This window comes from Eptesicus fuscus, chromosome 7 (assembly GCF_027574615.1).
Source record: "Eptesicus fuscus isolate TK198812 chromosome 7, DD_ASM_mEF_20220401, whole genome shotgun sequence".
Lineage (NCBI taxonomy): Eukaryota > Metazoa > Chordata > Mammalia > Chiroptera > Vespertilionidae > Eptesicus > Eptesicus fuscus.
The window spans coordinates 13857830-13881546 of record NC_072479.1 but is presented as its reverse complement, the minus strand read 5'-3'; the positions used below and the strand labels follow the sequence as shown (position 1 = coordinate 13881546).

Genomic DNA, 23717 nt, shown 5'->3' with positions numbered 1-23717 from the left:
CCATGAGTTAATTGAAGTAGTCATAGAAACAAAAGATGCAATGTGGTTCCTAGGGGCTAGGTGGGGAGAGAGGAATAGGAGTTGTTTAATGGGTATACAGTTTCAGTTTTATAAGAAAAAAGTTCTAGAGATCTGTTGCATAACAATGTGGATATAGTTAACATTACAGTGGTAAATTTAATATTACATTTTGGTGGTAAATTTAATATTATATGTTTTTTACCGCACAAAAAAATAGATTAACTGAATACATAGCATTATTAAATAGGGTTAAAGGAACAAAAATAGCGAAGTTTTATGGCAAATATTGCTTAGCACTAAAACATGAAAAAAAAATCCAACAAGTATAGCAGTGGTTACAGTGCTCTCAAATTGAGAATAAACTATTTATCCAAATTAGACAATGTTCAAAGTACCTCTGTATGATGAAATGCCATCTGTAAAGAACTATTTTCTTCTCTATTCTTGGTGATGCCATACATATTTCAATTCTGGCCATCAAATGTGGGGGGAGGGGGGGCGGTTCTCCCCGATGACCAATTCTCTTCTGGCACTGTCTAACTGGAGTGGGTGGAGACCCTACACATGAAGGGCTCTCCCTCACAAGACTGCCCCCACCCCCAACTTCAGATGCCAATGGCAAGCTCAGGTTGTCACCTGTGCTTCCGACTAATTGTTTATGAATTGGAGGACCCTATGACACTCTCCTCAGGTTTGACAATTTCCTAAATGACTCACAGAACTGAGGGAAAGTTTACCTATTAGATTATCAGTTCATATATATGTATATATGTGTGTGTGAGTGTGTGTGTGTGTGTGTGTGTGTGTGTATATATATATATATATATACACACACATATATATGTATAAATATATATATCAAAATATATATATATATATATATCAAATATATATATATATATAAATATATATATATATATATATACTCAAGAAAAGCCAGATGGGAGAGATGCATAGGGCAAAGTATGTGGGAGTTTCCATGCCAGCACTTCCACCAACCTGGAGGCTCTCTGAACATCATACTTTAGAGATTTTTAGAGATTTTCATGGAGGCTTCATCTGGCATGATTCATTACATTAATGACCATGGTGATTAACTCAACCTCCAGTCCCTCTCTCCTCCCTGAGAAGGTCAGAATGTGGGGCTGAAAGTGTCTCTGTTCTAATCAGGTGGTTGATCTACCATGAGCCCCCATCCCCCCATCATCTTATTAGCATACAAAGACCCTAAGCAATGGTGATTTCAAGGGCTTTAGGAGCTGTGTGCCAGGAAAAAAGGATGCAGAGAGACCAAGTATATATTTATTATTACAAACTCAATTTTAAGAGCATTTTGAAAAAATGTGTGTGTGTGTGTGTGTGTGTGTGTGTGTGTGTGTGTGAAAGAGAGGAGGGGGCAAGAAGGGAACAGATGAGAAAATGAAAGGAGAGAAGAGTGGAGGAGAGTGGAAGAAAGCAAAGGCAGGTATCAGTCAGCAAAATGGTGTTGGATATTAACAGTGGGTCTTTGTATTTTTCCAGATTTTATCACAGGCATGTAATTTGACAGCCTGAACAAAAAGACTTTTAAATTAAGAATTACACCAGGTTAACTCTTTAGGGAAGGAAACACTGAATGGAAAGTCTGAAAACTAAACGCATAAGTTGGCAGAAAATGGAAAGCAATTTTTTTCTTCTTTAGAGAGCTGGCTGGTGCCTTAGAGTGAACAGATTAATCTTAAATGTGGATGCAATGGGAGTACAGAAGTCACTTGGTAAAAAGGTTTGGTAAGAAATTAGAGATCATGAATTGTTAAGAAATTATTATTATTTTTATTTTCTTTTTTTCAGGAAATCTCAGTCTTTAATGGTTGGCAGGGCCTCCGCCCAGCCCAGTGCTTGAGCTTAGATCTTGTAGAAAGCAGTAGTGTCAACGTTCTGCACGTGCTCTGCAAACTCGGTGATCTCCTCTTCCAGCAGGTGGGTCCCCACCTCGTCCTCCATGATGCACTGGATCTGGAGCTTGCAGATGCCATAGCCCACGGGCACCAGCCTGGAGCAGCCCAGGGTCAGCCCATCCAGCTGGACAGAGCGCACGCAGGCCTCCAGCTGGGCCCTGTCTGTCTCTTCATCCCAGGGCTCAACATCCAGGAGGATGGAGGACTTGGCCACCAGCGCCGGCTTCTTGGCCTTCTTCTCTGCATATTGCCGCAGCCGCTCCTCCCGCAGCTTGCCGGCCTCCTTGTCATCCTCCTCATCACTGCCAAACAGGTGGATATCGTCCTCGTCATCCTCTGCAGCGGTGGCCACCTACTTGGTGGGGGCTCCACTTGGCTCATGGGAGACACGCACTGGGTCTGCGGGCCTATGGCCCGGTGGGCAGGTGAGCTCTTCTCCAGCTCACTCAGTCGGGCCTCAGCTTGGCGATGGCCTGCGCCAGCCCCGCAGGCTCTGGTTCTCGCTGCCAGGCTGGAGATCCGCATGATGAGCTCACTGTGGGCCTGCTGGGGGCCCCAGGGCCTGAACTCTGGCCCCAGGAGCCAGTCACAGGCCCATTCGTCTGCTGACAGAATTTCCTTCCTGCAGTGTGGTATTTAAACTTGTCGAACCAGATCTCATGCACTAGGAAGTTTGTGGTCATTTTCCTGATGCCAGCCAAGGATGGGACCACCAAAGACAAGAGCTCAGCGGTTCGGGCATTAAGAATTATCTTATCAGAGGCATAGTGCCCTGATGAGTACTCTCCAAAGTTCCCTTTTAAAAATATATATATATTTTGTTATAAAATAAGAAATCGGGAAAGAAAGCCATAAAAATCTGGTTTAATGAATTATTTTAAGGGCATACCTTTGTAATCAGTACCCAGCTCAATAAATAGAACTTTGCAGGCCACACCCAGAAGACCTGTGCTGATTACAGTCCTTTTGCCATTATCCTGATTTTTAAAAAAAATCCTTATCTAAGGATATTTTTATTGATTTTAGAGAGGAAGAAGAGAGAGAGAGAGAGAGAGAGAGAGAGAGAGAGAGAGAGAGAGAGAGAGAGAGAAATGTCAACGTGAGAGAAACATCAATTAGTTGCCTCCCTTCCAAGCCCTGTATGGGGATCGAAACCGCAACCTGCTATGTGCCCTGACCCGGAATCGAACCCACAACCTTTTGGTACACGAGAGGATGCTCCAAACAACTAAGCCACCTGGCCAAGGCCATTATCCTGATTTTTATAGTTAACACTTATTTGCATTTTTTGTAGCTCTTTCATCCAAGTGTCCATTCACAGATATGACAGTTTAAAAATTTTTTGACTCTTCATATCTTCCTTATTCTTATAATTTACTTGTTTAAAAAATTGGGTAATTTGACCCATAGAAGTTTCCCAAATCTAGATTTTCCTAATTATATGTTCATGACGCTGGTCAGCACATTACTCTGTCCTGCGCACTGTTGAAAACGTGCTAATAACACATCCTGCAACAAAGGAAATGTTCTATATGTGTACTGTCCTCTGTGGAAGCCACTGGCACATGCAGCTGCTAAACACCTGAAGTGTGGCTAGTGTAACTAAGGAGCTAACCTTTTAATTTTATATAATTTTACTTAATTAAACTTTAGATTTAAATAGCTACATGTGACTAGTGACTACCCTATTAGACAGCACAGGATGCTTAAGTTTGATCAGGATTTACAAAATAGTGATATTTGAATGCCACATGTTTTTGCTCATTAATTAATTAGAATAATTTTACAAAGAGAAGCTTATCACTTATTGTACCAAGTGGTACAGTGTGTAGAGATGGGACAAGATAAATGCTTGTTTTCCTTGCCTTTCTTCTAATCAGACTTTCAAGATAATAATTTGGCTTCTCATTATTCTCTGTAGGTGACCGCTTAGTCTTTTATATACTTTTTTTTTTCACTTAGTCTTTTAAAAATATCATTGTGAACTCATGGATATAAATATATTTAATGAATTTCAATCAAATGCAATTAATATTTGTTGTAAAACTCAAACTGTCCCATCTTTGCTCAGTAGGAACCTCTCCTCATTGGTTCCCGAATCCTTCTGGCATCGCCCTCGTGGTCTTGACAGCTTTGGGGCTCTCTGAAATGACAAGATATGGTAGGCGCATCTTTTCACACTTCTTAACTCACATCTGAACCAGCCACTGCTCCAAGAAGCTCCACTTTCTTTTCAAGGGAAAAGATATTTCAAGACCTCTCTGCAGATCCTAGTATTACTCATTATTTCGAGGCTATATCAGAAAACATTCTAGGACATGTTTTATTATTTAATTTTTATTTTAGAGAGAGTGGAAGGGGGGGGGAGAGACAGAGAGAGAGAAACATCAATGTGAGAGAGACACATCTATTGGTTGCCTCCTGCACGCACCCCCGACCAGGGCCGGAGATGGCCGGAATGGAACCTGAGACCCTTCATTCTGCAGGCCGATGCTCTATCCACTCAGCAAAACTGGCTGGGAGGGGGGAGGAATGATTTATTATTAAAATAAAAAATATCTCAGGAGTTTAGTACTACATGGGTTTCATTTTGTTTTTAAATATAATCTCTTCTGCTTCACATTTGTAAATTCTTTTTTCCACACCAAGAATCCTGTTTTTCAAGGACCGAGGTGATAACGGAGTTAGAGTATCCCATGATTACTTATTTACTTGACTCACAGCATGTACACAACAGTCTCAGAATAAAAACACTAATAGTCCCACAGATCTGAGGTCAATGGATTTTCAACACTAGAGTGACAAGTCAACCCAATGGGGCAAGAATAGTCTTTTCAGCAAATGGTGCTGGGAAAACTAGATATCCAAATGCAGAAGAATGACGTTGGATACGTGCCTCATACCCATCCACAAAAATTAACTCAAAATGGGTCACAGACCTAAATGTGCAGCTAAAACTATAAAACTCTTAGAAAAAAACATAGATATAAAGTTTTGTAACCTTGGATTAGGCAACAGTTTCTTAGATATGACATTTAAAATACAGACAACAAAAGACAAAAGTAAATACATTGTACATGTTCTCCCGATTCTTTCTCCATTTTTCAGTCATACTTTATCTATGTTGCCTGAGCATATAGCCATTTCATATATTCCTTTTCTTTTTTTTACACCAATTTACTCTTAGTTCTCCAAATAACTGATGTTTATTGCTCACATTAATACTTATGCCAACGTGATTTGAGGCATTTTGGTTTTCTGAAGCTTTATTTTTCTGGTGAATTCCTCAGGAAGGGTTCATGACCAATATCTCTTAAGTTTTTATATGTCAGTGACAGTTTGTGCCCTTTTTACTTAAAAGCCAGTTTTGTTCCAAATAAAACTCTTACTTCACATTTTCTTGCCTTGAAGGCCTTCAACATAATATATTATTCTCTTCAGACATAAAGTGTTACGTTGAAATGTCTGATGAAAATGTAATTTCCTTTCCCTCAAAAATCACTTGCTAGATGCTCAAATATTTTTTTCCTTTTAAAGTCCAATAATTTTACTAAATATGCTTTGGCATTGGTCATTTTGGGTAATATACTCAGGCAGTGTCTCAGGTCAATAAGTAGTATAGAAATTTGCTTTTGCTTAAAGGATAGTTTTTATTATTTGATTGGTTCCTTTCTTTGCTTTTCTTCTTCAGGAACTTTCAAGATTTGTAAGTTGTATCTTCTTTGCTTATTTAAAAATATTTGTCATTTTCTCTCAAATCCTTTTTACCTTTAAAAAAACTATTTAAAATGTCCTCCTTCTTTTTCTCTTAAAGTGTAGTCAGTTTTGTTTATTGATGTTCAAGTTCTTTTAGTTTGATCTTCATTACTGAAATGACTTTTTCTTTTATTTCTAATTGCTTTTTGTTTTGTTATTTTACTTTTGAGGTTTTTCATTTTGATTTTCTTTTTTTAAAATTTCTTTATTGATTAAGGTATTACATATGTATCCTTATTCCCCCATAACCCCCCCAACACCCGCCCCCCCCATTCATGCCCTTACCCCCCTGTTGTCTGTGTCAATTGGTTAGGCTTATATGCATGCATATAAGTCCTTTGGTTGGTCTCTCCTCCTTACCCCCACCCTCCCCTACCTTCCCTGAGGTTTGATGTTCTGATCATTTTGATTTTCATTCATTCATACTTTGGATCATTTTCTTAAACATTTTTTAGGTTGTTTTGATATGAAAACTCCCTTTTGAATTTGTTCTATGAATATATTTTCTGTGGTGCTTCTTTTTTTTCCTGTGGTAACTTTGTATGAGATTTGTATTTGCTATTTATCTACTTCCCATTTTCATGCAGTATTAGTTTTCCTGCACTAATAGGAGGGTGGCCAAGGTAGCTCTGCGGACTTCATAGAGCTTCTATTTTTTCATGTAGAAATAAAAAATGCTGGCTTATTCTGAGACTTGCCATCCTCTCCCCACTTTTATCCGGACCTTCTCTTTCTAGCTCTAAGAGGTCTCTCCTCCGTGCGGTGCCCTAATATGCATTTAGAATGGGAGAAACTTCCTCTTATTTTTAGCTGCACTTCTTGGCCTGGCCCACCCCGCTTTCTGCTGAATACCTGTTGGCTATCTTGGAGTTCTCCTTTCCTGAGGTCAGTCAGGTGGCCTGTGGCCCCCTCTCCTTTTTCCTCCGTAGGCACGGAAACTATGCAGGTCTCATTTCTGTTAGTGGTTTTGGCTCCACGTGCTTGAGTTCTTATGGATACCTCGAACCTAGTTTTGTTGTAATTGCTGAGCATGTAGCAGGAGTGAGAGGTGGGGGGTAGGGAGGGGAGGGAGAGATAAAAAATCTGGTTGCTTTATTTGTTTTCATGTCGGGATTCAGAGAAATTTGTTGCTGTTGCTGCCATCTCCCCCGATGTTTTTGAGCTAGGAAAAAGTGGTCATCAGGTGTGTGTTCAAAACTGAACTTTGGCTCTTTTCTCCCCAATTTTATTTTCTTCTATATTTCCTATAATCTTTGGGTCCTGGATTTAGTAGATCATATTCTGGATTTCCTGAGTCATTTACCATTAAATTAATGTTATTTAATTTCTCAGTTGTAAACAACTACCCCACTGGATTATTGAGAGGATTGAAGGGATAATGGAAAGCATCTAGCACAAAGCTTGGTGTATAGTAAACTCTCAATGTTTGAGAGCCCAGTAAACTCTCAATGTTTGAGAGCCCAGAAACTCATCTTGTGAGCACCCCCTCCTTCACCCTCCCTGCACCGGTCCCCAGGGAGCCCTGCTAATTCTGGCTGCACTGCAGCTCCGCAGGCCCCATTGCAGTCTGTGCTGCCGCGGGTCTGCTGGGACTCTGCAGCCGCCTCCTAACTAAATTCTGTGACCCCTCCTTTGCTCCCCTTTAATCCAGGCCGAACAAGGCAACCTGAGCAGCCTTTTAAAAATTAAAATCTGACATGTCATGCTCTTACTTAAACCCTTAAAGGCAGCCTTTTACTCTTGGGATACAATTCAGAGTCCCACACGTGGACTCCCAGGCCCAGCATGATCTGACCCCACACAGTCCTTCAGGCTCCCGCCTCGCCTCTCTGTGTTCTAGCCACACTGGCCTTTCTCCCAGCGCTCTCCTCTGCTGGGTGTACTGCAAGGCACGCTGCCTCTTTGTGGAATGCTCTTCTCATTTTACTTCACTCACCCGTACTTTGTCCATTTCAAATATCACTTCATTATTGGGACCTGCTGTGGCTCAGTAGACACATTTGGGATAGTAGAACTCGGAAGGCTAACCTACGGAGCCAAATATTTTTGTAGGAAAAAAAAAACCATACCCCTCACACCTATCCAAAGTAGGTCCTTCTTGTTATATTCTATTGTAACACTGTTTTTTTCCTTTACGGCACTAATCATAAATTTAAGCTATATATTTATCTGTTTAATGTCTAATCCTCCCCAAGACCATAAGCCCGAGGATGCCATGGTTCTGTCTGTTTTCTTCTTTATTTTATTCCAACGCTCAGCCCAGTGCCCAGCACACACTAGTTCACAGTAAAAGTCACTGAACAAAAACATAAACTAGGCATGGCCAGATTCAGTGACGCAGGAGACAGTGAGATTCTGAGAGATAAGAGACTCCACCCAGGCAAAGTAGGAAGTAACCCTCCCAGCTCCTCAGGGGCGGACATAATTACAGTGTTGTGCTTGTTCTGGAATGAAGAGCGCTGGATGTAGCCCTGACATCTAGGTTCTTGTCACAAGAACATGGTTGTGGTAAAGGGGGTCCGAGAGATGCAGTGTTGTGGGTCTGGTGACACCATACAAGACACATTTCAGACAGATTAGATGTGAGAATTTTTATAACTGAACCGGTCAAAGGAAGAGTCATTTGGGGCAGTGTAGCTGAGGAAGTTAACCTAGGAAGCCAGATTTTTATGCATGGAAATGAAGGGATGTTTCATGTTCACTGTTTTGAGTTTTCCCAGAGGAGAGGAGCGTGTGGATACATACAACATACAAAACCCAGTATAATTTTCTCAGTTATCTACAGTGGGTTTTTAAAAGAAATTTAAGTGTGATAAAATATACATAAAATTTACCATCTTAACCATTTTTAAGTGTAGAGTTCAGTAGTGTTAGGTACATTCACATTGCTGAGCAACTCAGAACGCTCTTTGTCTTGTAAAACTAAACCTCTATCCCCATTAAACCCTAACTCCTCATCCCTCTCTTCCCCCAGCCCCAGCAACCACTGTTCTATTTCCTGTCTCAATGAGTCTGACTACTCTAGGTACCTCATAAGTGGAATCACATGGTGTTTTCTCGTAGCACAATCTTTTCAGGGTTTATCCATGTTGTAGCACATGACAAGATTTCCTTTCTTTTTAAGGCTGGATAATATTTCATTGTGTGATACCACATGTTTATTTGTTCATTCATCGATGGACACTTAGGTTGCTTCTACCTTTAAGCTATTATGAATAATGCTGCTATGGACAGGGGTGTATAGATATCTCTTCAGGACCCTGCTTTCCATTTTTTTTTTTTTTTTATAAATACCCCAAAGTGGAGTTGCTGGGTTATATGGTAGTTCTACTTTTAATTTTTTGAAGGACTGATGGCCATACTGTTTTCCACAGGTGCACCAGTTTACATTCCCACCAGCAGTGTGCAAGGGTTCCAATTTCTCCACATCTTTGCCAACACTTGTTCTTTTCTGTTTTTGTTTTTTTTTTTAAATAATTCTAATGCATATGGGATGGCAATGTGGTTTTACATAATGGGTTTGAAAAGGCTATCACAAACATGAACTTTATTTATTTTAAACAAACTGAAAGAGTAGGAACTATTACCTATACCAAATATATGTGCATCCAAACCGTCTCTTAACTTTGTCAGAGAGCAGATTTTTGTCATATCCGACTCCATTCTCCCCACTCGGCTGTGTGCTGGCATTTTGTGGTAAGAGAGTTTTCAAGTTACCTCATTTTTCCCAAAATTGTTCATGTGTTTGTTCTGGGCAGGCGGAAATATTTATTCAGATTCACAGTGGAAAACTCTGGGCAAAACCTGGGTTTTCTATATTAACCCCAAGTTCCTGTCCATTAGGCCACCATGTGTTGCCAAAGTCCTCATGATCATATTACCTAGAGGCACACAGATATTTATGTGATTGAAAAGCTGCAATAAAATCGCACTTTAGGATAGATTGAAATAATTGTTGGGCAGCCAAAAAGTGCCCATGTCCATCTTGTTTGTACTCTTATCCCAAAGCTTACAGCCTGGATCTGTTCCAGAACTTTCCAGGAGCATAGGAGTCTGGCTCATGCCAACATCCACTATGAACATCTGTATCCAAAGGAGTGGACCTGCAGCACTACAACAGCGTGATGGCTCCCAAGTTAACCCCTGGGGTAGGGAGACTCTGAGTGCTCTCAAGGCCGTATCAGGTCCCTCTGCCTCCGCCTCCGCCATGCCTGGCCTACATGCTCATCAAGAGGGAGCCCCAGACACTGTGAGCACTCGACAGGCACATGCACTCCAGATGTTCCAGGGCCTGGGTGTGGACATCATCATTGAGTGATCTGCTAGGGTAGGATAATAACACAGCTCTTCTCATTAAAATCCCTGCAAAGAATAGTTATAAACTTTTTTTTTTTTACATTTCTATTAAAATCTCAGTGCAGACAGTAAACCTGCCACATTTTTTGGCATTTTAACTTTTATTTATTTATTTATTTACTTATTTACTTACTTACTTACCTACCAAATCCCTAAGTGATTCCTATGCTTATTAATGTGTGAGGACCAGTGATCTGGGCCTTAGCTCCCCACTTCAGGTGGCTGCTCTGAGGCAAAAGGTAATGCAGGCGATTATGAAGTGGTTTAGATGCAGTGACTGAGCTCAGTTCATACGGGGATCATTGAAAGACGAAGGGACCTGAACTTAGTCCTTGTCCTTTTTAATATCATGATAAACAGTAATGTTCCCCACTCTAGCTCTAGGTGGTTCTAGAATTGACCTTAACATTTGTCTTGAGAAATAAAGAGGTCCCCCTGCCCTCTCCTAGACTGGAAAGACAAATGAACTAACAAAAAAAGAAATTTATGAAGAAGTTGACATTTTTATAGGGAAGACCAGCCAAGAGTGACAAATAGAAGACACGTAATGAGAGCTGTATAAAGAAAACATCCAGGGAAGGAGAGGTTATGATAGTTAAGAAAGGAGAGAAGTAAATACACTAGTTTTTAGTGTGTACTAGAAACTAGTTTTGTTTTTAACTCTTGTGTTAACTGGGTATTAAGTTGTTTATAAGTGGAAAATAAGAGTTCCATGAAGTTCTTAGTGGGTGGCTCTCAAACTTCAGAATGTACACAATTCTGGAAGGGTGACTATTACTGGTAAAATGAAATTCCCAAGTTCTAGATTTCAACTTATTAGGGCAAGAAGAGACCCAGGACCCTGCATTTTAAAACAAGCATCCTGCCTGCCTCATCCAGTTCAGGAAGTCATTTCACCTTAAGAAAATCTATATCACAAACTATAAGAGCCCTTTTAAAATTGGCAAATTGCTATAGAGCAATTGAATCCCTAATGACACACAACAGTGGGATACTGGTGACTGGTAAGTGAACTTCAGCATTTCCTGACATTTACTCAATTCCGGAAGGATGAACAGCTTGAGGGAACCCAAAGATGTTTATTTTCACCCTTTATAAAATAGATTTGAAACCAGGCTCAGTCACAAAGAGAAACAGCAGATTCCCACTGATGTTTCTCAGTGGTGCTGACCTTTTAACCCTATGAAATGTAGGGCCTCTTTATTAGGGTCAGGTGGGAAAATGGATGGATTGTTTATTGCTTTGCAAATATTACAAGTGAAACATAACCTTGCTAACAAAATGTGATCAGTTGCACTATTTACCAGGATGCTCTGGAAAAATAAGATTAATTATCTTAGCTTGCTATTCTGTTCTCAGATTCTATTTGAAAGGAAATGATCATCTTTATTGTCACTGAAAAGATACCAAATATTTTAAAATTCAACTTGATGTTAGTGCTTCAGGCTTTCTCAAGAAATTTTTTTGTTCTTACTAGCTTTTTCAGTAAGCCCACACAAGAGAGTCTGTGGAATATGATAACCTCACAAAAAAATACCCAAATGTAATTACTAAAAATGGCTGTCTTCTTTTTAAGATACAACCCAAAAGGATAGAACTATTAAGCTGCCAAACATGGCAGTTTAAAGGGGAATAACTAGTATATCGATAGAACAATATGTTTGTGGTTTTTTAAAAATTCCATTTTCAGATTTTTAAAAAATATTTATTGTTGAGAGCATTACAAATGTCCCCCCTTTCCCCCCATTGCCTCCCTCCACCTGGTTTCTGCCCAGCCCCAGGCCTTCTCTTTTGTTGTGAGATAAGGTAATGTGCCCATTTTTAATGTATCCTATCTAATAAAAGAGTAATATGCAAATTGACCGTCACTCCAACACACAAGATGGCCGCCCCCATGTGGACACAAGATGGTCGCCACAAGATGGCCAGCAGGGGAGGGCAGTTGTGGGTGATCAGACCAGCAGGGGAGGGCAGTTGTGGGGGACCAGGCCTGCAGGGGAGGGCAGTTGGGGGCGACCAGGCCAGCAGGGGAGGACAGTTAGGGACAACTAGGTTGGCAGGGGAGGGCAGTTGGGGGTGACCAGGCCTGCAGGGGAAGGCAGTTGGGGGTGACCAAGCCGGTGGGGGAGGGCAGTAAGGGGTGACCTGGATGGCAGGGGAGGGCAGTTAGGGACAATCGGACCAGCAGGGGAGCAGTTAGGCATCGATCAGGCTGGCAGGGGAGTGGCTAGGGGATGATCAGGCTGGCAGGCAGAAGCGGTTAGGGGCAATCAGGCAGGCAGGCAGGTGAGCAGTTGGGAGCCAGCAGTCCTGGATTGTGAGAGGGATGTCCGACTGCCCTTTTAAACGTCCCTCGAGGGGACCCAGATTGGTGAAGGTGCAGGCTGGGCTGAGGGACACACACACACACACACACACACACACACACACACACCATGCATGAATTTTGTGCACCAGGCCTCTAGTATATGCATAAAAGATCTTTGGTTAATCTCTTCCAAACCCCCACTATCCTCTTTCCTCTGAGATTCATCAGTCTGTCCCATGTTTCCATGCCTCTGATTCTATTTTATTCATCAGTTTATTTTGTTCCTTAGATTTCTTGTTCATTTATTTTGATTTTTTGATTTTTAGATTCAATTGTTGATAGATATGTATTTATTGACATTTTATTGTTCATATTTTTTATCATTTTCCCCTCTCCTCCTCCTCCTCCTCCTCCTCCTTCCTCTTCTTAAAGAATATCCTTCAACATTTCATATAATACTGGTTTGGAGGTGATGAACTCCTTTAGCTTTTTCTACTGTGAAGCTCTTTATCTGACCTTCAATTCACAGCAGTCAAATTGAGAGAAGTAGAATATATAATGGTGGTTGCCAGGGGCTGGGGTTGGGGGAGGAGGGAAATGAGGAGTTGTTTAATGGGGACAAAGTTTCAGTTTCACAAGACGAAGAGTTCTGAAAATTGGTTGCACAATAATGTGAATATACTTGATACTATTGAATTATACAGTTAAATGGTTAAGATGGTAAATTTTATATGTATCTACCACAATTAAAAATAAAAAAGTAACTTTAAAAGCTCAACAATAAGAAAACAAACAACTTGATTTAAAAAATAGGAAAAAGACCTGAACAGACACCTTACCAAAGAAAATACACAGGTGGCAAATAAGCATATGGAAGATGCTCAAGATCATGTCATTATGGAACTGCAAATTAAACAACAGTGAAAAACTACTACACCTATTAGAATTACCCAAATCCAAACACAGACAACACTGTGCACTGGTAAGGATGTGGAGCAACATAAAGTCTCACTCACTGTGATAGGAATGCAGATGGTACAAAACTAAACATACTCATACCAAACAATTCAGCAATCATGCTCCTTGCTATTTACCCAAAGGAATTGAAAACTTATGTTCATGCAAAAAACACACACGGATGTTTACAGCAGTTTTATTCATAATTGCCAACACTTGGAAGCAGCCAAGACGTTCCTCAGTAGACGAATAGATGAATACGCTGTGGTACATCCAGACAATGTTATATTATTCAGCACTAAAAACAAATGAGCTGTCATTTCCACAGAAAACCATAGAGGAAACTTAGATGCATATTAATAAGTGAAAGAAGGCATTCTGAAAAGCTACATACTGTATGATTCCAACTGTATGACATTCTGAAAAAGGCAAAACTATGGAGACAGTGGTTGCTAAGGGTTAGGGGGAAAGAGGGAGGAATAGGTGGAGCACAGAGGATTTTTAGGGCAGTGAAACTGCTTTTATGATACTACTAGAGGCCCGGTGCATGAAAATTCATGCACTTGGGGGGTCTCTCAGCCCAGCCTGCATGTTCTCACAATCCAGGACCCCTTGGGTAGGGTCCAGTCCCATCACAGCATGGCTCTGGTTCCCTGGGCCTGCGGGCCAGGGGTAGGGACCAAGAGGCCAGCATGGCTCTGTTCCAACAGCTCCCTCCCATCGCTGCACCATGGGCAGACTCCCGCCATGCCGGCCGGGATCCAGGAATGACTCCCACCGTGCCGGCCGGGACCCAGACTCACTCCCGCCACGCTGGCTGGGACCCTAGCCTGGTGTTTGGTCATCCGTCTGGTCGTTTAGGTTGTGATGGACCCTGGCTTTTTATATATTAGGATAATGATGAACACATATCATTATACATTTGTCCTAACCCTCAGAATGTACAACACCATGAGTGGAACAATGTAATCTATGGACTTTGGGTGACTATGATGTGTGAGTGTAGGCTCATTCATGTAACATATGTACTGCTTTGGTGCAGGATATTGATATTGAATATGTAACCGGGGGGGGGGGGGGGGAGCGGCAGTAATATATGGGAAATTTCTTTACTTTTCACTCATTTTTTCTGTGAACCTAGAACTGCTCTAAAAAATTAAGTTTATTTTGCTGAAACCGGTTTGGCTCAATGGATAGAGCGTCGGCCTGCAGACTGAAAGGTCCCAGGTTCGATTCCGGTCAAGGGCATGTACCTTGGTTGTGGGCACATCCCCAGTAGGGGGTGTGCAAGAGGCAGCTGGTCGATGTTTCTCTCTCATCGATGTTTCTAACTCTATCCCTCTCTCTTCCTCACTGTAATAAATCAATAAAATATATATATATTTAAAATTAAGTTTATTTAAAAATAATAAGTAAGTACAGCTGCCATCCTGCTAGGATGGTACTTAGATCTTGTCTTCTAGGCTGTTGACCCAACAATCAATGTTTATTACCTAGTATATCAGTTAGAAGAAAGAAGCAGTAAATGTCCAGTTCCATGCTCAGTTTCATATGCATTTTTATTTCCAGGGGGAGATGAATGAGACTGGAGCTTCAAACTGGAGTACGGAGTGTAAACAGGTTCAGAGCTTGAGTCAGCTGGGTTCAGGTTTTCACCCCAAGTCAGACAGTTAGCAGTCACGTGACCTTGGGTACATTCTGTAAGGCTCTGAGTCTCAGTTCCTCATCTGTAAAATAAAAACACTATCTACCTCAAATATTGTTTTGGGAATCCAGTGCCACATTGGTAGCATTTGATACATGATAGGTCCCAGTTTCCTGCGGCCATGTCTCAGCATTAGCCTTCATATGACAATCTGCCATTACTTAACGAAGCAAGATCACAGGTCAGGAACATGCGATCCTAGGCATTTTAATCTCAGGCATTGGACTAATGCATAAAGGAGAGAGTCTAACATGGCTCTAGAGACATTATAAAATTATTGATCAATGTGGTTGGGCAAAGGGAGCCAGGAGAGAAGCTGGAGAAAGGCCTGAGCCCCGAGGGATGTGAGTGCTCACCTCAGGGCCTGCACATGGCCAGCCAGAGGCAGCAGCCTGGTCAGTATGTTCCACCTCAGCTGAGTCACAGCAGCAGCTCCTGGGGGAGGGGGAGCTCTGGTGGCTCCCAGGACACCAGGCTGAGCAGGAGACTTGCCGAATGGGAGATCAAAGAGCTTCCCAGGGTGCCCAGAGGCCTTCCCAGACCCCATGACCTGGAGGAGTATGTGTGTGGGGGGAGAAAGTTGGTGGGCAGGGGTATTTCTAACTTCACTCCTAGAATGCCTGATTTTGTCCTGCTGTTCACTGACTTGAAAACGGAATCACTTAAAATCTTTGACAGTCCATCAGAATTTCAAAAGCCCAAAGATTTTTCACCTGAATGGGAGCCAGAAACCTTCAGGATTTCATTAAGATTCCAAGAAATTAAACTGCTTTTAAATACCTGGATGCTGTCCATGGCTAGGGGTGACTCACAATCTATTTTCTCCCAGGGTCCCTGAGAGAAAACCAGAGCTCTTGATTCATCAGTGGTGGGTCCAAACCCTGGCCCTGGGGGTGGAGGTGGAGGTGGATTGGGCTGGACAGCAGTTGGCTGTAACTGAGAAGCTTTGCAGATCCTCAGGGTCAGAGAGCAGGGCACTGATGCAGGACTCATGCCAGGACTGGGAGGACCCAGGCCTCCTGTCTATAGGTGCCCACTCCACCCCTTGCCCCGAGATCTGGGCTGACGTGCATGGGGGCCTGCTGCATGAACAGGTTTTACTGGTGATTTTTGGAGCATCAGTGCGAGGCTCAGAGGGAAAGCCTTTGTGGGCATTGAGAAATTTAAGAGGCCCTCATCCCACTGTGTTCACCGGAGAGAGCCCGTTACAGCAGCTGCCACCGTTTTTCCATGTTTCCTTTTTGCCTTTATTGAAAATGTTCAGAAAATATTTGAAATCAGACTCACTTGTTAGCTCAGATTAGAGACTAGAATTGTTTTGTTTTGTGTTTTCGTTTTTTTGTTAATCCTCACCCGAGGATATTTTTCCATTGATTTTTAGAGAGAATGGAAAGGTGGGGAAGAGAGAGAAACATCGATGTTGCCTCCCACACACGCCCTGACCGGATTGAGTCTTCGAGCCTGCAACTGAGGTACGTGCCCTGGACCAGAATTGAACCCACGACTCTTCAGTCCACGCTCCATCCACTGAGCCAAATCAGCTAGGGCAGTGGTCGGCAAACTCATTAGTCAACAGAGCCAAATATCAACAGTAAAACGATTGAAATTTCTTTTGAGAGCCAAATTTTTTAAACTTAAACTTCTTCTAATGCCACTTCTTTAAAATAGACTCGTCCAGGCCGTGGTATTTTGTAGAAGAGCCACACTCAAGGGGCCAAAGAGCCGCATGTGGCTCGCGAGCCACAGTTTGTTGACCACAGGGCTAGGGTAAGACTGGGATCTTTATTGTGCAGTAGGCTTGTTTTCTTCCTGCTCTCGGCTGTTACTTGATTCAGCTTTGCTTTGCTGCCTTTCTTGAAGCTCATCTACTCCTCAACTTGCTTCAGCTGCCACCACAATCCAGAGGCTACCAAACCAACAGCTCTAACCCTCTCTCTTTTCTGGAATTTAGTTCTGCAGCTCCTGTTTGCTGGAACTTTCTAGTTGGTGCCTACCATGAGAATGTCTTCAAGAGAATTTAAAATCCCACCTTTGTTTCTCCTATATCATGCTTTATCTGAACTATTTCTTCTCCAGGCCACTGGTCTTAAACCTTGAACTCATCCTTGCTACTGCTATGCTCCTCTGCCTCCGTCTCTGAATTGCTTCTAACCAGTCACCAAGTCCTATTGACTGAACCAGTGAGCTTGCCTCTTAAATCAATCTATTCTTGTGTTTTTTCTATAACAAAGACTGAAGTTACACAGTCAAGAGTAAACAGATGCAATCACTTTCCAATTAATAGGCTGTGATATGTGATTTATAACATTTTTTTTCCTTTATTGATTTTTAGAGAGAGGAAGGGAGAGGGATAGAGAGATAGAAGCATCGATGAGAGAGAAACATCATCAATCAGCTGCCCCCTGGGGGATCGAGCCCACAACCCAGGCATGTGCCCTGACCAGGAATCAAACCAATGACCTCCTGGTTCATGGTTGACGCTCAACCACTGAGCCACACCAGCTGGGCAATGTTGCGATTGATAATAATCCATAATATTATATACTTTTGTCTTTGTCCACGTCCATGGTTCTACATGGACACGTGGCACAGAGCTCCTAAAACCCTGTAATCTCCTAAGTAAGAGTGATGGGAGCATCTGTTATTACAATATTTGTTCTTTTTTTTCCAACGGTTCTTGAAATAACTCCAGAGTAATAAAGGTGAAAGGAGTGTCTTGCTATTTATAACAAGCCCTTTCAATCTGAGTTTATGTTACTGAGGCAATCTCTGGAAAGCCCCTCGATAACCGCAGGAAGGGACCTGGTTACCAGGGGAACCAACCCGTGATTAGAGGGTTGGAACTTTCAGCCTCCACCTCGGACCTCTGAGGAGAGGAGAGGGGCCGGAGGTTGAGTTAATCACCAATGGCCAAGGCTTTATTCAGCCACGTTTATCATGTAATGACGCTTCCACAAAAGCCAAACCAAAGGGGCTCAGAACGCTTTCCCGTTGGTAAACGTGTGGAGGTGCTGGGAGGGCGGCATGCCCAGAGAGGACATGAGACTTCCACACCTCCTCCCCTACGCCCTGCCCTCTGCATCTCTTCCATCTGGCTGTTTCTGAGTTGTATTTTCTTTTAATAAACTGGTAATCTGGTAAGCAAGCTGTTTTCCTGAGTTCTGTGAGCCATTCTAGAAAATAATTGAACCTAAGGAGGGGGCTGGGGGAACCTCTAATTTGTAGCCAGTTGCTCAGAAACACAGGTGATGATGGGACTTGACATTGGCATCTGAGGGGGGCATTCTGGTGGGACTGAGACCCAACCGGGGGATCTAATACTGTCTCCAGGTAGATAGTGTCAGAATTGAGTGAAATTGTAGGCCCCCAGATGGTGTTAGAAGCACCCCCCCCCCTTCACATCTGGTATCAGAAGTGAAATACTGAGAAGAATATAAAGCATTTCCCTTAACCCCTACTCTCCTGTCTTCCTCCTCTAATTCGGCTGTTCCACAGCAGTCGGGTGACTCTTTCCAAAACATAACACAGAGGACTCCCTGTTATAAAACTTTAGTGACTTCCCTTTGCAAAAGTTGCCAGATAAAAGGACAGGATGTCCGATTAAATTTGAATTTCAAATAAGTAACAAATAAAATTTTAATAACTTTTAGTACAAGTATGTCCTAAATATTTCTATGATACTGAAGGGTTGGTAGCGTGCCCAGGAAAGGGAGTCTGGATGCCGCACTATTTGCTTCTCAATCCGCACAGCCGTGGGCGGCTGGCGATGGATTCCATGCACTAAGCACTTTCGGCACCTGACTCGGGCCTCACCCTCTGAGCACCACTGGCTCTTCCTTTCCACATGTCAGGGAAACTCTGTTTTCCCATGCAATATGTAGGACATACTTTATACTAAAAGCTATTAGTTGTTTATCTGAAATGCAAATTTAACTGAGCATTGTATTTTATTTGCCAAATCTGGTGATCCTACTCCTTGACTACATAACAGAAATCAAACGCACTCATGTGGCATTAAAGGCTCTCTGCTGTCTGATCTTTGCCTACTACTCTTGTTAGTCAAACCTGTCCACTCCCTACTTTGGCAATAATATTCCTCCAGCCCAGAGCTGTCTCTGCTGAGGTAGCGTTTGTATCCTATCTGGCTGCGATCTGGTTAAGACGTTTTGCAATATTAACCCTTTGCACTCACTTGCTTTTTTCTCGATTCCTTTATTCTACTCGGCATTTTTTAAATACCCCAGATTTTACAAAGTGCGGCAGTAGAATAAAAAACTGGAGTTTCTTTTCATACAAACTTATTTATTTGGATTTTTTTTTATTTCAAATTATTGATACATTCAATACAATTCGACATACGAGCTGCTACCGATGCTAACCGTGTCGAGTCACACTCGACATCCGAGTGCAAAAGGTTAATAGTGCCCTGGGACTCCGTAACACTGGAGATCCAGGAAGCACTCTGGGCCCTAAATGGCGCTGCTCCTCACCTGGGCAAGAGCACGGATGCTAACATTCCCACAGCAAGGCCAGCTGCAATTGTGCCAACACTTGGTACGCAGCGGGCTGGGTTTCCGAATCCTGCAGAGCGGAGGAGACCCCTCCCTGCAGAGGCAGCTGGTGCACATAAAAGGTCAGGGAAGGGCAAATCCAACATCTACACAAGGCACCCCATTTTAGACAGGGGCCTTCCCTCTTGAACCTAGCATCCCCCTGGCCTCCTTATTTGGTCCAAACACTCCTGATTTCCGCGGCGGTCTTCACATGACAGGCTCTGCCCACGCACAGTCTAAGTGACTCCATAAGGCAGACTCAGAGTCAGACCCGCCTTCTACATTAGGGTCTCTGGATCAACAATAACAACAAAAGAACTGTCTCCCCTTGACCTGACGTCCATGCTCCTGAGAGTGCACATGAAATCGAGTCAGGTGTTCCCCACCCCATCATCCCAGCTTTTACACTCAGTTCATGGGTCAACCAAACCCCAGATCTTTTTCTCATAAATTGTCAAGCTAGATTGGCTTCCTCTGACCTTCCTCTGACCTATCCTTGACTTTTCACATAGGAATCTGTGCTGTTGTATGTCTGCTGGACTGCAGGTCAGTATCCAAAACCATTTGTAACCTGGCTCTGGCAACTATCCCGTCCGCCACCATTCCATCTGGGGCTCCCTGAGCCTGTGGTATACCGTGGGAGAGCCCACAGATGGGCACGGGCAGTCGGTGGAAATTCTTCTCCAGCTGAAAAACTATTCAGTGTATTTCTTCCCATAAGAAATTCTAAGTATCCCAGACATGTGGGAAGAAGAGCAAGTGGTGCTCAGAGGTGAGGCCCGAGTCAGGTGCAGAAAGCGCTTAGTGCACTGGAATCCATCGCCAGCCACCCACGGCTGTGCGCATTTAGAAGCAAATAGTGCGGCATCCAGACTCCCTTTCCTGAGCACTCTACCCACCCTCCAGCATCATCGCAAGCAACTTCTCTCTCACTGGGCCCAGCTGCTCCGCCTTCCCTTGTTTCTCAAAAGAATCAGAACTGTGAGCACAGAGCTTTCCCCACCTAGCAAAAGCCTGGGGCACCGGAGGGTCCCAGTCCCCTTTCCACCCACATCTTGCCAATGAATCTACCGTAAATTGTCCCTCTCTTTGCTTCTCTCATCCAGCATGTTGCTAAGTTACAGAAGATAATTAGGAACAGGTTTGGGAGCTCATTACAATTCTAAACATGATTCTCCTCTCCTCCCACTCTCCCCTCTCCCCCAGCCCCTCCTTTCTCTTCCCAAGATGCTTTGCAATATCAATAGTGCCCTGGGACTCAGAGCGGAGGAGGAGACCCCTCTGGAGCAGGAGGAGCAGGAGGAAAATGCTTCACAAATACTGGTCTAACCAAAAGCAAGAAAAACGTTCAGTTTTCAGAGCAGGTAACACCAATCTGGGCATGGTGAGAGCTGCACAAATAAATCCATGTTGCAGAAACCCATGAAGTACTGGGTTGGCCCTTGCTCTGCTTCAAGGAAAATGTCGGAAAAGTACCTTCGCCTTTAGATGGAGATTGTTGGCTCTGGCTGACACCTGGAACGGGTAGGAAGTCAGCAGTCAGAACTTGCTCATTCTAAAGGAGCCAGTGGAGTCTTCTTACCACCATTCAGCTGAACATAGTATTTCAAACCAGAGGTGCAGTTGTTTTGTCTGAAAAGTGGTCACTCTGATTTCCCAAGCAACCCTTGCAGGGCAGAGCAGAGGAAAGCAACATTTTAATCCGTGGTGACTAATGGTACAAGGTGAGCTCCCCTGACATCTGCAGCAGTATTCTCAGAGCAAATGATGAAGAAGGACCAGCTCAGACCTTCAGGGAAAACTAACAGAATTCCCACACCTGGCAGCACAGAGTTCACCATTCTCCCTCCCGGGTTGGAGTCCCCGGGCACTCAGATGACCCGGCACCCTCTGGCCTAAGCCAGCCTCACCCGACTTTGATCCCACCAGCTTGTTTTCGATTTGCAGGTCCCAGGAGGTAGAGCTGAGGCTGACACCTGGCCACCCCGCCCTTTGCTAGGTGCCAGGGACTGATGCCACCCGCCATTGCTGCTGGGCACCTGTTTCTATTCTGCTTCTCTAGGAGCTCTCACTCCGCTGGTGCAGAGGCAGCTGGGTCCCAGCATGGTGTGTGCCCGCCTTTCTCTCCTTAGATTGTAAGCACCCCAAGGCTAGAGAGGGTGCCTCATCCATCTTTACACCCATAAAAGTTTTCTATTAAACAAATGGGTTTTCACCCTCAAGTGAAAGCTGTCATTTCTCGTCTATCTTAGAAGGCTCGGGTATTCCAATCATGAAGCATTTAGATTTATACTCGGAATTGTGAGAACCAATTGTACAAAAATGCCATTTTTGAAAAATTAAAGAGGCTACCAGAGAAGACAGCCCTTCTACCCTGAGACTACTTAGAATTGTTAGTTTTTGTTGTTGTTTGGCTTATGTGCTAATGATGCCAAGATCGTGTTTTTACTTCAGCTGTAGTCGTGTATAAAAATTCCATGGTTTGCAAAACTCTGCAAAGGACTACTCGCCCACCTCATGGTGAGTTCCCTACCAATGTCACCCTCCCCATCACAGCTAGTTATGCTATTTTAATAAAACAAACCCAGCCCATTTGCTAGTACATTGTTTTTAAGTCACCCTGAGCTCAGCACCACTGTCTGATGTCAGTTCAAATCCTGCCTCTGCCACAGGAGGGCTGTGTTTCCCTGGGAGAGGAAGCCGCCCTCTCTGAGTCTCGATATCCTCACCTGTCAATGAGATATTGACATATGTCTTGTAAAAATGTAAGCTTTTTGGATTCTGCACATGAAGTAACTAGCATACAGCTTGGAAGGTAGCAGATGTCCAATAAATGGCAGAGGACATGATGGTTGTTATTCTGGATACAACCTGTTAAGTATGAAGAGGGTGTAGGACTGCTGGGAGTGCAAGCGGTGAGAGCAACGCAGCTCCCAGCGAAGTTAGAGGAGTGTTCCGCCCATAAATCCCAACCCTGGAAACAGATTCTCAGAGAGCCTCGGGGCCCAGGCACAAGGCCCAGCTGATTTATTGCAGCATTCTTTGTGGGTGTGCAAAGTGACAGGCGGCCTGGGGTTTAACTCAGCGGGATGGGTGAGAGCAATGGCGGCCCTGCATCTGGCAGAAGACTGCAAAGTGCTGATAGGAATTGGCCAGAGGTGCCATCAGCAACACCCACTGGTCTTCACAATACAATGTGCTATTAAAAAAAAAGAAAGAAAAAAAGAAAGAAACAGGATGAAATCTATAGCACAACACCACTGAGGTAAATTTAAAATATCTACATACATGTAACAACACTATATTTCTCAAAGATGCACACACATTCAAGAACCTGTGCCAAGCTGACAGGTCCGGGAAAAGGGTTAGTGGGAATGGGGAGTGGCGATGAAGTGGAAAAAAGGAATAAAATTAAATAAAACAAGAGCAGGGCTATGTACCGACTGTTGGTGAACTTTGCATGATTAATGCATCTCTTCCCTTTATGTGAAAAAATAAAGTGGTGGTTTCTGCTCTGTGACTTGGATAGATTTACTCAAAATGAGTCAAATCATCATGTCCACCAGTCCAATGGCAAGGAGAAAATGGAGTTTTCTGTGAGTAATGCTAATGTCTTAACTCATCTTTATATCCACAATACTTCGCACAGCACCTAGAACATAATAGGCAGAAAACAAATACTTGAATAAATGAATAAAACAAAACCTACATATATATATATTTATGTATATATATTAAAATATGTTTTTATTGCATTTTTTAGATAGAGAGGAAGGGAGAGAGAGAGAGAGAGAGAAATATCAGTGGGCTGTCTTCTGCATGTCCCTTACCGGGGATCAAGCCTGCAAACCAGGCATGCGTCCTGACTGTGAATTGAACCGGTGACTCCACACCAGCCAGAGCAAAACCTATTTATATTCACACTAGAGGCCCAGTGCACGAATTCGTGCACAGGTGGGGTCCAGCCAGCCCGGCCCCAATCGGGGCGGATCAGAGCTGGGCCTGTTGGGAGGAGGAGATGGCGGGAGGTTGGCTGGCCAGCCCACCCCGCTCAGGGCCCAATCAGGGCTAGGCTGGCTGGGGGAAGGGGCCGTGGGCAATTAGACGGCAGACCCCGCCCCTGA

The 23717-nt window shown here is 43.3% G+C and overlaps 1 pseudogene; it reads right to left on the bottom strand.

The window, feature by feature from the left end:
• Positions 1-1905: 1905 nt before the first annotated feature.
• LOC103296761 (elongation factor 1-delta-like) lies at positions 1906-2641 on the bottom strand (annotated as a pseudogene).
• Between the last annotated feature and the right edge of the window lie 21076 nt (positions 2642-23717).